This window comes from Pollicipes pollicipes, unplaced genomic scaffold, assembly GCF_011947565.3.
Source record: "Pollicipes pollicipes isolate AB1234 unplaced genomic scaffold, Ppol_2.1 Scaffold_6686;HRSCAF=7923_pilon_pilon_pilon, whole genome shotgun sequence".
In the NCBI taxonomy this organism is placed as follows: Eukaryota; Metazoa; Arthropoda; class Thecostraca; order Pollicipedomorpha; family Pollicipedidae; genus Pollicipes; species Pollicipes pollicipes.
The window spans coordinates 4,940,849-4,957,390 of record NW_023596921.1 but is presented as its reverse complement, the minus strand read 5'-3'; the positions used below and the strand labels follow the sequence as shown (position 1 = coordinate 4,957,390).

Sequence of the window (16,542 nt, the reverse complement as noted above, 5' to 3'; positions counted from 1 at the left end):
CACGTGCGCCGGCGGCAGCACGATTGGCGGCGGTGGTGGCCGGGTGCCGCTATCCGGGTCAGTGGCCGCCGTCGGGGCCCGGAGGCGCATCACGCCGCGCCGCCTGTCGCCGGCTCGCGCTGCGCTGCAGCACGCCGGCAGGACACAGAAGCGGTTGTGCCACACCTCCTGACCGCCTCCCCGCCGCGCAGCGAGGTGGCTGTGCGCGGTAGTTGGCCCGTGAGGCGTATGTATGTATGTGTGTGGGGGGGGGGGGGGGGAGGCAGGGGAGTGGACCTATTTTAAGATTTTTAATTGTAAGCGCTCATTGTTAATACATAAATCGCGGACGGCCGCGCCGTGTCGTGACATGGCACGTCAGCAATCACCGGTAGCTACTATTCGGCATACAGCCGGATGAGTGATTATAATTTTTCCCATAGTTCACACCACTTGGTGGCGGGGTTGTTGCCCATCTGACAAGCCATGGGAAGCAAAGAATCTCATTCTGACATCGGTTTAAAGAAATAAGTAGAAAAAGGTCATGCCGGACACAAGTCCGGGAAATCTATTGGAAGTGGCCAGTGTTTGTAGTCGGCGTGGCCCGACGGCGCCGTTGCGCCGGGTGTTGGCAGCACGGCCGGACGCATGCCGCCTCGGTCGGCGGCGCTGCTCGCGCCGGGCGGCTGCGGTGCCGGCCGCCCCTGCCGACTGTGACCAGGAGCGCACCGACCGCTGGCGCGCGCGCCGCGGCGCCGGCCGACGGCGCATCGCCGCCGGCTTTATTTTGGTCTTCTAGCTATTGGCACCCGGCGCACGGCTAATATTTTCGTCCGGTGGCGCGATCACAGGCCACGCTCTTCCAACACGACGGCCGTCCGGCCGCGAACCCCGCTGACCGCCGCGTCCCTGAGATTGCGCCAGCCGCGGCGTCCTGTCGCCGGCCCCCGCCGTGGCGTCCTCGGCGCCAGCGGCTTCCCCCGAGTCGCGCCACGTCACGTCACGCCCCGTCAGCCGCGTCACGTCGGCGGGAGAGAGGCGCTGGACGCCGCTGCCGATGTTGAGAGGCGCGAGTGGCGCCATCGCCCGGTGACGCCACTGCCCCGTCCTGCACGCCAGTTGCGTGACGCCGTTTTCCTACGCTCGTTGCAGCCTCGTCATTTGCGATTCACTCCGGTTCCCACGGGCGTCCCTGGAAATGTCGACCGTGGCGCGGCTTTTACCAGATTAGCCCAGTTTTCTGCGGCCTATGCGGTGCCTCGCTGGCGACAAGTGCGTGTAGGGTCGTTACACGGCACGCAGCCTCTGATAAGATCGGGTATTGTAACACGTAGGTCAGGGGCCGCTGCGCCTCGCCCTGTTTTCCGGCCCAGAGCCTCGCCGCGGGAACTTGTGCAGCGCCATCGCCCGTCTAATATTCATAACGGCGGCCCCAAAGGCTGGTAGATGCCGTTGTTTCACCTCTGTCGTAACAACCCCCGGATTTTGACACGGCGCTTCTTTGTGATGGAAATGGACGTCGGCGGCCGTCGGCTTCGACCCCGGTGACCTTCGAACGTTTCATTTCTGTCGCTGCCGGATGGCTCACGTGTTTGGCACGGTCAGCCGCTGCCCGGCTCTGACGTCACGCCCCGCTGTTGCCAAAGGCCCCAGCCCTGACATAACCAGCCTTGGGCCGGCTTGGGTTGTTCAAGGGCGAGGTCGGGTCCGCTGCGGCGGGGCATCCGGCTGAGCTTCGTATCTCGGCGTTTGCGGCAGCGGTGGCCCCCCAGAGAGCGGAAGATCGGGCTTTGGTCAGCGGACGTCGCTGCAAGGCTGAGAGGGCGGCCAACGCTGCCAAGTTTGTGCGCCATGGCGTGATGCGCGGTTTCGTTTGCCAGAGAGGACCTTCCCAAGGTTGTCGCCACACTTGTTGGGTTAGGTGGCAAATCGCGTTCGCCGATTGAAATCATGAGAAATATTGTGCTAGCTTCCGTCACGTGCGTACGTCGTTATTTCAGGGAACTTGTAAGGTAATGTTCCCGGCTTAGAGCAGAGTTCAGTCCAGCGTAGTGGGCCTGTTTCAAAGTGAGCGCCGTGAGCTTCGCAGCTTCCGTCTTCCATCGGGTGCTCCGTTGGGGGGACCGTCAACAACCGGTGTCGGCCATGTAGCGGCCGATGCCCCGGGTGGCACTCCGCCGACGGCCGGGCGCGGTGTAGGCCCGGCTGGAGCCGCAGGTGCGCCGCCGGACGGCACGCGGCTGCGCGCCGCTCTCCGCCGGCGTCAGGTCACCGCTCCGGGCCGCGGGCGGCGCCAACAGCTGCGGCCTGGGCGCCGGTCGTGGCCGCCCCCCGCGGAGGAGCGGGCGCCGGCCGAGGTCGGCGTTGTCAACGGCGCCGGCCGCTGACCCGAGCGCACCACAAAGCCGCGCGCGTACCGACACCGACGCCGACACCGACGGCGACAGGTGCGGTGCGTGCCGCCCGCGTGTCACGCGTGCCGCCGAGGACCGGCCGCTGTTGGTGGTGCGAGGCTGGGCGGCGCGCACCGGCGTCTCCGGCGCTCTTTTCAGGCGTCTCCCGCGCTCTCGTCAAGCGTCCCCCGCTCTCTCGTCAAGCGTCTCCCGCGCTCTCGTCAGGCGTCTCACCTGCCCGGGCTGGTGCTCTCGAGCCCGGGTACTCGCTCCCGCTTATCTTCGAGGATGAACGTCTGCATGGCTGTGCCCACAGTCGATACGTGGATTGTTGGCCTCGATCAGATGGCTTTGGCGCTTCTGCAGGTACGGCTGTGCTGCATTTGCATCTGTACTTGGCGTTGCATCTAGATTGGACGATGCCCTCTTCGTCCAGCACTTCAAGTCGTGACCGGGAGCGATCGATCGCCCAAGAGTGCAACCACTCGAGATAGTGCTCACCTGTCGTTTCACCGGCTGGGGGTTCGTCGTCTCTTCCCAGCGGCCGCTGGTGTGGCTGGAGGATACCCGTCTTAGACTGTTCTGGACGGACAGTCGTGGTGTCGCCTGCCATGTTCGTCAGACGGGTTGCGATTGGGAGAGATAGAATAGAGGGAGAGTGGCGGCATCTGATCAGACCGTCTATATCGGGCTACGCTGCTCAGTTTTGCTCTATAGAGTCGGCGCTACGGCTGGTGCTGGTACGGGGAAGAAGGCGGGCCAATTGCCCGTTTTCGGAGAGACCAGCCGAAGCGCCACCTGTGTTGCCATGTCCTGTATGTTTACCGGCTGAGAGTGAGATGTGTGTGTTTCGCTCTTTCGCCGGTGAGTGTCCCACGGCTCTATGTACCTCTGGAACCGGCATCGCCGAACTGTCCGTTAGTGCCCAACGACACCCTACTGGTGCCGGCGAACCGTCATCCGTTTGGGTGGAGAAGGGTTCATGTTGGGGTGAGCCGCGCTCACGGCGGCTCGTCCGACGCTGCGGGCTCTGTCCCGGGCTGTCCTTCGGGCGGAGCTGATGGTGTCCTGCGGCGGCCTTTCTTGGCATCGCGACGCCGGCGCCGTTCGAGGCTCAAACAGGGCCGAGGTCGTCGAGGTCGTCCTTTGTCGCGGCTGGCGGCAGCGGACGCCAGCGGGACGCTGCCGCCAGCCACCGCACCCGGTCTCCGCTTTGTGCCTCCCTGCCGCTGGCTCCGCGGCGGCCGGCCGAGGCTTTGTGCCGCCCTGGCTCCGCGGCGACGGGCCGAGGCTTTTTGCAACCGACGGCAGGTTTTTCGCCTGGCGTAACTGGGAGCCGGGCCAGCGTCGTTGTCGACGCCGTCCTCGTGCGTCTGCCGAGCGCCTCTCCGTGCGTCGCTGGCGAGACGCCTCCCGCCTGCTGCTCGGCCCGTTCCCCGCCCGTTGCTGGCGCCAAACGCCCGCCTCATACGCTTTGTGTTGTTTCAGGCGAACTGGCGCGGCCCAAGATACCTGCCCGAGTTCGGCGGGAAGGTGCCGACCGCTATTCGACAGCGGTATCTGGATCACTTTTGCACAGACCTGCTCAAAGTGTACCCGGGCAACGAGGCACAGCGTATAAAAAGGTGGGTCGATGGTGTGTTGACGGTGCGGCGGGGGCTGGGTTCTGTTGCAATCGCGCTGTGCTCGGCGGCGCCTGAGGGCGGCGCCTTGTTAGCATGGTGACGCCCTTGACCCTCCTGTCCCACCGCGCCAGCCGGGCCACTCATTGCGGACGTGCCGCTGCTTCCGCGCGGATAGGCCGCTTCGTGGTCTTTGTTATGCCGTCGAGGCGCTTGTAGCGATGCACGTTATTAGGGCGACCATGCGACCACAATAAACCATGTGTTTGACAAAATTGGCTTCGAATTGGCCTGGTAGCAGGAATCGATAAGACCTGTCAAGGTCTATGGGCGCTGTACTGTCACGCCGCTTGACCAGCAGTGATCGCACGGCTCGCTTGTTGGAAACACATGATGTGCGCGATGGTCGCACCTCTGTCCGGTTGGCGTCACTGTTGGGTCACACCTCCGTTCGGTGACGTCACTGATGGGTTCACACCTCCGTTCTGATGGGGTCACGCTTCCGTTCGGTGACGTCACTAATGGGTCACACCTCCGTTCGGTGACGTCACTGATGGAGCAAAACCTCCCCATTTGGTGAAGTCTCTGACGCGTTACAGATCTGCCCGGTGATGTCAGTGTAACACCTGTGGTGTGCCGAGTCTCGACCCATGCAGAGCGCCCCGCCCGCCGCCCGTTCGGTTTGTGTGGCCTGAGAGCGGCCGGCGGCGGCGGTGTGCCGCTCGCCCCGAGCCGCCTGGCTGACGTGGCCCCGCCGTCTCGCCCGCAGGCTCTGGAGGAGGAGCAGGGCCGTGTACAATCGCAGTCGTCACGCCGTGTGTACGTGAACCTGGCGGTGGGCAGCGTGAAGCGTCTGCGCGACGCCGCGGCCGCCGGCGCGCTCCGAACTCACGGTACATGGATCGGTGTTTCCACACCAGCGCGCCATGCAGGACCTGACGAACGTGTACGGCCGGTACGCGGGCGGCGCCCGGCCGCCGCCGCCGCCGCCGCTGGCTGCCGCTTGCCGCCGCCGCACAACTACCTTGTCTACGGCTGTCCCCCGACAGACGAGAACTTTTATGTTCTTCCACCCGCTGCAGCTGCAGGGATACGAGGTCGTATGGTACGGTCGGCCTTTGCTCTCTACTCTTGGTTGCTGTTGTGGCGCTGTCACCAGCGGTAACGTAACGCAGACGACGAAGCGCAACGTACAGCAAATGTCTCCCTTTTCAGAGACGAGTGTGCATCTTGACTTGGCCTGTGCTTTTGTGTGTGTTTCTGTGCAAGTGTGAGGCGCCTCGCCTGCTCGGGGCCGTGTGGCTGAATGCTCTGCTTGACGCCTTGGCTTTCCGTGGCATGTCTCTTATTTGTTCGCCTGTGTTTCCACGCCGGCTTTTTTAGTTGGTGCTCGCTAACACTTACACTCTTTGTTGTTACTCCGCCACTCACCAGAGTGGATGAATTACTCGCTGGCTGTTCCGCTCGGGGACTTCTGGCACTCTCGTTCAGTCTCTCTGTCTGCATGGTAGCATATTGGGCGCCCCTGCTATTGCGACGCGCCATTGCTGGGACCCGTGCACGCGGATTTAGGTCATCTTGGTTGTCCGGGAACGAGCATTATTAAGGCTTGGGAAGTTGCCTTTGTTCCTGCTGCGTCACAGGTGTGAGTCGGTGTCGAAGTCAGGTGCGAGGCGTCTGGACTGCCACGGGTTTTTGCATCCGCATGCACATTTTTGCTTGACGTGCATCATATTGATAACAACGGGCAGTAGTTGGATGTTTTGCTGCGGTAGAATAATGTGCTTTTGACGATAGTTTGGCGCCTCGGCGTCTGTCGTCCGCCGCACGCTCGGTTGCCATCCTGTCTGGGCGCCGAGCACATCGCAAGCTGCGGCTGTGCACAGCTGCCAGCGGTGCGCGTTGTCAGCGCAGATGGGTGAGCACGACCGGTGACACGCCGCCGTGCGACGGCGGGCCGAGCAGGCGCGCTGCCGTCTATCCCGGCCGAGCCGCTGCCGCACATGTCCGGCACTGGCGGCACGTGCTCCCAGCTCGCACCGCGTGAGCACGTGCGGACCGTGGCGGTGTGCCAGACGGTGCCCAGTGTGGTGGGAGCGGCGCGCGGGTCAGAGTCCGCCGGCTCAGACAGGCGCACAGCGGCGCGCGCCGCACCACTGGCGGCCGGCTCCCGTGTGCCGACGCGCCGGCTGGCCGACTGCGGCTATAACTCTGGACACAGCGTGCCTGCGCTCGCCGTCCTTTGTCATGCGACTGCACGCCTGGTCCTCGCGTCGCTGCTGTCAGCCACGAGCGCGCTTGCAGCAAGCCACGAACACGAACGTTTGCACCGACGCTCCCAGCGCAGATTATGCGCCACCACGGAACGGTCACGGGGAGGGTGGGGAGAAGAAGGAAGGATAGGACTCGAACGGGCAGTGGCTCCACAGCGGAGACCGGGGCGTTGGAAACCGGCCCGCTGTCTGCATGCGGGTGTGTGTTGCTGTGGTTTTGCGGTACGTGTGGGTGCCAGGCCGGTAGGCGAGTCGATGTCGTTGAGCGTCATCACTTCCCGTCGACGCTAACATGGGTAAAGGCCATCACAAAAGTGTCCGTCGCTCTGAAGAAGCGAAGGGCGCGGGCGTGTATGTGTGTGTGTGTGTGTGTGTGTGTGTGTGCGCGCGCGCGCGCGTGTGCTTGTGTGTGTGCATGCGCGGCGTGGTCGTCGCTGGCCTAGCGTCTTTGCTGGCGCGTGGTTTTGTCGACTGTGGCGCACGGTGGCCTCGACCGGTACTGACTGTTCCACGTCTGTCCGGCAGGTGGCGTTACGGCAGGACCAGTTCCCAATAGGACCGTGTCGCATCTCGATATTTTGGCCGGCAAAGGCGGTGCGAGTGGTTCCTGGAGTATCGAACGGAACAAGAAGGTCGACGAGATCAAGTCAGGTGAGTGGGCGGCGGCCGTGCAATCTTCTGAGTCTCATGGGGCGTGGCTGTCTCTGAGTCTCATTGGGCGTGGCTCATCCTGACTGGCCGCGGCCGTCGGAGGCCATTCTCCCCAGATTGGCCACATGCCTGGAAGACGTTCCATTTGTACAAGCCTGCGGGTCTCTGCGTTTCGTTGCTGGAATGTTGAGGAGGGGCGGCAGCGCCTGACCTCGTCGCCGGCGTGAGTCTTCTCGGGGCGGTCGTGAGCCGTCCGTTCTCGCCGCCGGCCCTCTCCGTGTGTGACGCCAGCCGCTGAGCGTGACGCGCCGCCGGCAGACGCCGAGCTGTACCAGCGGCTGCAGCCGTACGTGCTGACCGAGGAGCAGCTGGAGCAGAACGGCTTCCCGCGGGCGGACGCGCTGGGCCGGCCCGGCCGCGCCCGGCTGGCGCACGTCGACTCCCGCGCGCGCATCAACGCGCGCCGGCGCCTCCTGCCGCGAGTGCCTGCGCTGCAACCGCACGTACGCGGTGGCCGACGACGGCCGCGCGCTGGTCGAGGACCAGTGCGTGTACCATTGGGGCAGGGTCTACACGCGCAGAGGTGAGTTCCAGCGGTGCCATATGGGAGGCTTTAATTGTGGCGTGGAACGTTAAATGACGCATATTTAAGATCAACTGCTGACAGAGCTCATGAGAAGAAATTCAGCTAAGGTGTCCACTTTGAGTAGGGTAAGCATCTGGTGCCATCTGTCCGTGACATCGCAACTGGGTTTGTCCACTGCTTGTTCGGTATTCACTAGATGAAGTCGTGGGAAGGCTAAGATGTTTCTCCGGATGTTGCGCTGTCTCTGTTTAGAGTCATACAATTACTTAGCGCATGTTGAAATACGGAACAGAGGCATCGAGCATTATTTTCATAGCAGGATTGATTGGGCGCAATTGAAGACGCCTGTACTGGCTCAACCCCGTCGTGTTCTAGACGATGAAGGGCCCCGGAGACCAGCTCAGACTCGCGCACGGTATTCATAGTATATCCCCGCCCCCTCCACTTGCTTGCGACTCCGGCCAGCGGCATTGTCAAACTTTGGAGCCCCCGGTACTCACGAGCACGGCACTAACCCGGCAGCCGTGCCGGCCCACGGCCCCGCTGACCGGAGCTCAGCCCCGCGCCGCCACCCCGCCCCGGCGGCCGACCCGGCGCCCGCTGACCCGAGGTCATCCGGCAGGCGACAAGCGGTACTCGTGCTGCTCGCAGGAGGCACCGGCCGACGGCTGCTGCGTGGCCGCGTGTCACGTGTCCGATAACTTTGACCCGGACAACCTGGTCGGCTACATGGCCACCATGGACAAGCCGGGTGAGTGCTCCGGTGTAGACGTCTGTGCCGGTTCCTCCAGAGTGGCATGGCGTGACCGTGCCCTCCGTGACCGCTGTCTCCACCGACTCGGCTGAAGGGCTAGCGCGTGTCGGGAGGGCCATGCCACGGACGCTTACCTTGCCACTGCCCCCCCCCCCCCTCCTCGATGACCCTAATGTGTGACCCCCACCCCTGTTGGCTGTGCCTGCCAGCCCTGGTGACTGGATCACCCGTGTTGACCGACCCTGCCGCCCCGCAGAGCCGGCCGACGGCAACCACGGCGTGTTCGCGCTGGACTGCGAGATGAGTTACACCCAGATGGGTGGAGAGCTCACCCGCATCACCGTCATCAACTCGGACGGCGACACCGTGTACGAGTCGCTCGTCAAGCCCGACAGTCCTGTCATCGACTTCAACACCCGGTGAGCAGACGGCGCGCTGTGAGCGGTGAGCGGTGACCAGACGTGCGGTGAGCGGTGAGCAGACGGCGCGCGGTGATCGTTGAACAGACAGTGGGCGGTAAGCATTGAGCGGTAAGCAGACGGTGCACGTTGAGTGGTGAGCGGTGGCCAGACGGCGTGCGGTGAGCGGTGAGCAGACGGGGCGCCCTGAGCGGTCAGCGGTGGCCAGACGGCGTGCGGTGAGCAGTGAGCAGACGGCGCGCCGTGGGCGGTGAGCGGTGGCCGCGCTGTGCGCCTCCGCGCCACCGCGCGGGGTGATGCCGAGGCTCAGGCTCCAGCGGAGGGCTGCAGGTGGCGTTGTGTCGCACCGAGGTCGGGTCGGGAGCGGAAACCTCATTGCTTATTCTGCTGCTTCGATTAGTACGCGCTTGACCAGTCAAGGGTCCTGTTCTGAGCAGCCGCATTGTCCCTTCATTCCCCCTCCAATTTCTGCTGTTTTGTTTGGCCCGTCCGCTCGCACACGTGTTTGTACTGGCATTATAGTCGCGCAGGTGGTGCCGGAGGCTGACCTGGCGTCTGACCTCAGGTTCAGCGGTATCAAGGAGGAGGACATGGAGGGGGTCGACACCACGATCCGGGACGTGCAGGCCGTGCTGCTCAACATGTTCAGCAGCAAGACCATACTGATCGGGCACTCACTCGAGAGCGACTTTAAGGCACTGAAGGTACGGTGCAACGCTTGGTCTCGCATTCCGACAGCAGTTGTGTTTTGTGGCATTCATTCTGGTGGTCCGTTTACTAAGGAATCTTGTCTCGTCTCTTCATAACTGGGCACGGTAATCAGTTACGTAATGATTGCCAAGGTATGCCTCAACATATATGTAGTACCAGTTCATGCATTTTAGATACGTTCTGCAGCGAAATACGCCAGCGGTGGGGGATGTGACGCCGCACCCCCGGCACGAGTGGGGTCTGTTCGATCCCCGCCGGCCGGGACGCTTCGCCTGCCGACACCGGGTCCGGTCCCCGTCCCGCCCCGCCCCGCCCCGCCCCACCCGGCTCTGCTCTGACATACACCGCGTCACCCGCCGTTACAGCTGATTCACTCCACGGTGGTGGACACGAGCGTGGTGTTCCCGCACAAGATGGGTCGGCCTTACAAGCGCGCGCTGCGCAACCTGTGTTCTGACCATCTGAAGCGCATCATCCAGAACGATGGTATGTGCGCGCTGCGTCCTTCCCTTCCCCATCCACTGGTGCCTCGTCTTTTGCGTAGGCATTCTCGGCCGTGTGTTTTAGCGAATGTTTTCGCTATCGCTCGTGAGGGGTAATTCATTTGAGTGCATACAACATCGTGCTGCTGGCGTCCTGAAGATCAGCCGGGAGGTCTGACCTGCCTCGGTCCGTGCTGACCTTACGTGCTCGCCGCAGTTGGAGGTCACGACAGCGCGGAGGACGCCGTCTCCTGCATGGACCTGATGCTCTGGAAGCTGAAGGAGGACGCCAAGTCGCTGCGCTGACGGGGAGGAGACGGCCTGCCATCGGAGCTGGCGCCGGACGCGGAGGAGACATCCGCGGCGTCCGCACGGCGTCGGCGCGACTAGCCGCCGGCAGCCGGCCCGGACGCGGACCGGCCGGCTCGGCGGGCCCGATTGCGCGCCGGCCGCGCCCCGCTGCTCGGTATTTATTGAGTGCGTGTGGTGTGCGCAGGAGCGGTGGTGAGAGGGAGTGTGGTGCGTGCCGTGGTGCGCGCAGGACGGGTCGTGAGAAGCGAGCGTGGGCCGGCGCCCGAGCCGTTGTCGCGCGCGCCTCTACCAGGCCGGATCGTACAAAGTCATTCCATTTGTAGGCGTGTTGTTTTGTACGGGCACCTCGCCGGCTGCCCGGCACGGGGTGACGCGGCGTCCCGGACTGGCCGCAGCGGCTGTGCATTGTGTACGTCATGTGTTGCGCGGCCCCATGGTATGTACATATTGACCTGTTGCTCGTTTGTGCCCGCGCAGGCGACCAATACATTTGCTGAACTGACTCGGAATTATGCGTGAGAACGCCGTCTGTGAGTGACAGGGAGATTAAGAAGGTTCGGTAGGCGCCTGCTGGAGGTCACGGTTAGGATTGAACGTGCGCCAAGTCGCTCCACCACGGAGTGTTTTTCTATCTGGCTCGAACAGTGGTGACGGAAACGTGTGCTTTAGGCTTCACTGTCTCGAACAGTGGCGACGGAAACGTGTGTTTCAGGCTTCACTGGCTCCCTCTCGCCCCCACCCAGATCGCTTCGACGCAGCGTGCATTAACTGCAATGACTAGTCACGTGCAGCGTAAATGTAATGCGTGTCCAACATGAGGGGATGAGAACGCTGCACTGAGAGCGATTGAGCCTCGTTAAGCGGCAATGACATTGCCGACCATAAAGGTCGTGAGCCGCATCACTCTTCTACCAGGGATGTCGCGTGAAAAGTGGAGACAAGATAACGCAATACCATTCGAAACGCCATAGAAACACCGGCGAATCCCTTGGCCAAGCTTAACCCCGCCCGGGACGGAGGCCGTTCACCCCGCCGACCTTGACTCCGGCCGGGAGCGGCGGTCAGCTGTGCCCAGCGTGGCCGGGCCGAACACTGACCTTGGCCCGGGAGCGGCGGTCAGCTGTGCCTAGCGTGGCCGGGCCGAGCGCTGACCTTGACCCGGCGCGGCGTTCAGCTGGCCGGAGCTGCTGACCAGGATAATCCGGAATATGCGTTGCAGCACACCATGCGTTCTTGAGAGCTGACTCGGCAGAGCAGATGCATGGGATGGTTTGCACCGAGATCATCGGCGCGTCTAGATTATAGAAGTGAGGGACATGATTCAAGCTGAACAGTCACAGTTGAAGGAAAATGTTCAAAACTGCGGTGAAAGCAGCGGTAAATCTGCAACAGACTCTGCAGCAGCAAATCCAGGTTATGGAAGAGCGTGAGGAGGAAAAACGATGGGACTGCAATCAATTCCGTAATGCGGCGGTTGCTGACGACCGCCTCAATAATGCGATGAACCGTCTTGACGACACCGATGCTGAGTTCCGGTTGCAGACACTGATCCTGCCTGAGTCAGCCGTCCAAGTACCAAGCGCACCTGAGAAGGACAAAACAGACAGGGACAAGCCAGAAGACGTAACATCTGTCTTAGCACAGATCATCAGACGGTGCCTTCTCAACGTTTGTATTGAGAAACGAGACGTTGTATCCAGCGCTCGGATCCGAAAACCCGCAAGACTGCCAAGTTCTCAGCACACGGAGCGGACGCCGTCCGTGGCGACATCTACCGGACCGCTTTTTGCTGCAGCGCAGGAGAGATCCGGAGAAGCAGCTCTTCGTCAACGAATCTCTCACCGCCCGGAGACAGATCTACCTGCAGGAGCTGCCGACCGTGAAGAAGAAGGGGCCACCCACTCGGTGTACACCCGCGCTGGCGTAGCGTGCTCCCGTCCGACGACTCCCAGCGCAGCCCACGTAAGCTGCGTGGTTACACAGATGGCGCATCGCCACGGCGCTCCGCAGGCGTGTCCCTTGCGGACCGCACTGTGCAGCCCGGTCAAGCCCACGTTGAAACTAGATGAGAATCTAAAAAGCCGACGGGTGGGGAGAAAGTCAAGCATCGGCAGGTGGATGAATCCCGTTTATAAAGTCTTATTCTATGTTCTGTGCAGGTCAGTGGCACCGATTTTCTTTGCGTTGATATGCATGAGAGCGTGGATCTAACCGCTGCATTGAAGGCTTATGTTTTCATTTTTGCGAGTGTGGTATGATGATTTGGACTGGTTTGCTTCAGTATGTGTGAAGGCGAATGGTGTGACGAATTGTGTGAAGAATGGGGGCGGCGGTGGCACCTCTTGCCTGCGCCGCCCCCGCCGGCGCTGCGCCGCGGCCGCCGCCGTCGACTGCGCCAGGAGTCGGCGCGTCGCGAACCGCCCGCGCTGTGGCTGGGGCCACGGGTATAACGCGCGACCGGCGCCTGGCGGCCTGCACCGCAGCCGGCGCGCGCGCGCGGCTCTTGGTACGGCTAAGCGTCGCCGCGCACCGCCGGCGCCACCTGCAGGGCGTGCTGCAGAAACATGGGCAGTGCGCGTGGCCGTGCGTGAGGAGCGCAAGCCGCCGATACGAATCGCGGTCTGGTGCTACCCAACGTCGCTCACTATGCTTGATTTATGTTGTCGCATGGAAGATCTACGGGGCGCTTTGGTGTTTAAGTGGATCTATGAAACTTTGTCTTGCTTCGCCAGTTGCTAGCGTTACTAGCAAATCAGGAATCCTCATGATATCACACGGTTTGTGTTCGCGTTCGTATTTGACATCGGCTGACAATCCACATACATACGTGGCTGGTACGGGCCATTGGTCCGAGGGACAAAAAAGTGTGTAAACAAAAACAACAGCCGAAAGTGATAAGGGATAAAAACACATGCACGCATGCACGCATAAACAGAATGAGACTGCCCTATCGCACCTAAAAGGACCTGACAGCGCGCTTAAGACTTCTTTAATCCAGTCGTCGGACATCCACAGGCAACTCACTAAATGAGCGACGCCTCTCGGCATGCAAAGCACCGCTGTCGTGCCGCCGCGCGCACCACGGGGGGGGGGGGCGCAGGTTATGGCCCATGCGTGTAGTTCGGTCACTGGTCCGTGCGTCAGCGTATGTTTGAAGCAAGCAGGCAAACTCTCAGGTTCACCTCGTTCATGAGCTTTGTGCGCAGCGATAACAGTTTGTACCGCACACATTTGGCGAGGCGTGGCAATGTGCTGGCCATCCTGCGCGCGAGTCACGCGGTCATGTCTTCATAGGCCAGTAACTACTCTGCTACGGAAATTGGCCTCTTGAAAGTCTGACCTCGTTAACAGCTGACCCCTGGCTGTAAACCGAACTGCGGTATCTCGCGCGCATGGTGACTCGACCCTGCACTGTGGACAGCGGCTGTTGTTGCGGGAGGGAATGCTTCGGGGGACGGATACTGATCAGGACGCCGATGCAGTTTTCGCTGTATCACTTACATGTGCGTCCCATCTCAGGTGGCGGTCAAATAGCACATCCAAGTTTTTACGGTCAGGTTTTCCCGAACGGTCTCCCCACTGACCCGTGCGCTGACGGGGGAGAGTTCGAGGGTGCTCTGTCGGGTGCCAAAGGGGAGGAGTTCGGTTTTGGATGCGTTGAGCTTGAGGCCGTGGACGTGGAACCACGATGCGAGGGAGGACTGGGTGGTTGCCATGCGTTGGATGAGGGAAGGAAGGTTGCGTTTAACATCGTTTATGAGGATTCGGGTGTCGTCAGCGTACTGGGCCTCATGAGCGTCCATCGCGTGCAGGCTGAGGTCATTGGTGAAGACTGTGAATAAGGGAGGACCAAGGGCTGATCCCTGGAAGACTCCCATGACATCGGGGAGGGCCTTGGAGACCAAACTATAACCAGAAGAAGAAGAGATGCATACTAACTGGGAATGACCAGAAACATAGGAAAAGAACCAAGCCGAGTGAATGCTATAGAGCTGAAGCTCGGAAATTAGTTGAACATGAGGAACGACGTTGAAACATTAACTGAGATCCAAGAGGCACAGGGGTGAAAGAAGACCACAATCCATTTTGGAAAAGATGCGATTGGTCACGGTAAGCAAAACAGTCTCAGTGGAATGTCGGGACGAAAACCCTGTTGGGATGAGGACAGAGCATGATTGTCGGACATGTAGGTGACACCTGGTGCTGCACCACACGCTCGACAATCTTAACCGTGATAGGGACCATGGGAACAGGACGGTAGTTGGAGACCAGAGCTGGATCGCCGTTTTTCAAAATACGATGAACCAGGGAGTGCTTCCAAGTATCGGGAAAATAGCAGGAGGTGAGGCAGGTGTTGATAATATGAAGAAAAATAGGGCCGATGACGTCAAAACAGAGGAGTAGGATACGAATACAAACGTCATCAGGTCCACACGCCCCATAACGCTTCATGGAGAACGTGACCTCGTGCGGCCCGCCAGGGGTCGTGCCAGTCACTCGGAAACCGCGAGCGCCCACCCTGAGCAGGTGACCTGGGACGTCAAGTGGCTGTCCGGGACCAGCCAGGTTAGCTATAACACTTCAGGTGGCTGTCCGGGACCAGCCAGGTCAGCTGTAACACTTCAGGTGGCTGTCCGGGACCAGCCAGGTTAGCTGTAACACTTCAGGTGGCTGTCCGGGACCAGCCCGGTTGGCTGTAACACTTCAGGTGGCTGTCCGGGACCAGCCAGGTTAGCTGTAACACGGCGGCCGACATTGACCCAGTAATCAGTCATCTCGTCCGGAGTCGCAGCTGGGAGGCTGTGAGCACTACGCCCTTAACAGCGGGCGAATAATGCGGTACAGAGAACCGCTCCCCTGCTCACGCAGCCCCCCCTCAGTATCCTCCCGGCAGTCACGCCTGATCACCGACCTCACCCTCCGGTCCAGTTCGCGGAAAGCCGGCGATCTCCCCTCGCGACGCAACACGCCCCTCCGCTGTGCCATGGTTCAAAGTTCAAGGGTCACCGGGCTGACAGCTGCTGCGCATGGATTCCTCAATGACATCAGTGTGATCGGAGCGTGTTTGTCGATGATCGGTATAAGACAGTCAAGCAAATGGGACCACATATCAACGGCTAATGGACGCCTGAAAACATCGGACCAGTCGGCATGGTGGAAATCACAAAGCAAACAAACGTGGTCATTTCGTTTCAACGGTCAGTATGGATACGGAGAGGCTGAACACGGTACTTTGGCAAAACTAAGAGCATGCAAACAAAATGGTGAGGGCTAAAAGCGCGGTGAAAGCTCCAACACGCTGAACGACGTTATCTAAATTAAAAATAACCACGTCTAAAAGCAACCCGGAGGAAAAAGTGAACTCTCTGACAAACTGGTGTAGATGAAGCGATCGGAGCATCTCATTTAACAGGTCCTTTGCAGCGTTACTAGCGGTGTTCAGTAAATTACGATTCAAATCACCCATGATGACGATCGGTCCGAAGTGTTGTAGAAGTACTCCCTCGATATTGCAGCTTCAGTTCATTGAAGTCCGCCTGGAGGGCAGCCACGGCGCGGCGCGGGGACCGGTGAACCGCAGCCACAGTAAAATGCAGACCGGACTCTGATCTCACGCGCATCCAGAGGGACTCCAGCCAACAGTCCCGACACTCAGATGCCGGCTGTGTGAGAACGGTGGCTTTGTAGCAGTCACGGCTCAAGATCGCCGCGCCTCCATAGCCGACCCCTCCTGGCCGGTCCGGACGGTGCAGCGCATAGCCGGGGACTGTGACCAGCCTGGACGCAGTGAAGGACCGGAGCCACGCCTCGATGATCACGCAAAAGCCGTAATGTAGCCGGTTCAGATGGTCATGCTGCAGTGGAACCATCTTCAGCAGCAGGGACTGGATGTTGAACAGTCCCTCCAGCAGGTTCCGACGACGGCCGTCCGGGGAAGAGCGCCGCCGCACCTGACCGCCCGTGCAGCCCCGGCGCCTGGTGCCGGCACCACGGCTGCTGCGTCGGGCAGCGCGAGCCGCCGCAGGACACTCACGGTCAAGGTCACCGTGGCCGGAGTGAGGCACGAGGTCGCCCCGAGATCGGCCAGCGCGTCAAGACCGATGGGCTGGAGGGTCGCTACCGGACGGCGCCAGTGACGATAGTGCGGGTCCGAACCGGGAAAGTGGCTGTGATGCTGGTCTCGCAGATGTTACGAGCAGGTAGGCTGACACCAGCAGCACCAGATGGCTGGCACCAAGATTGCGATGCATCTTGGCCGCGGCAGAAGTCGACCGTTCCGATGGTTGACGGCACGCACGCAGGTTCACGGCACGCCACGTCGCGTGTATGTGTGTGTGTGTGTGTGTGTGTGTGTGTGTG

At 61.3% G+C, this 16,542-nt stretch overlaps 1 pseudogene; it reads left to right on the top strand.

Moving 5' to 3' along the window:
• Positions 1-10,684, top strand: part of LOC119107334 (RNA exonuclease 1 homolog) — a 14,569-nt pseudogene extending 3,885 nt beyond the window's left edge.
• The last annotated feature ends 5,858 nt before the right edge of the window (positions 10,685-16,542 follow it).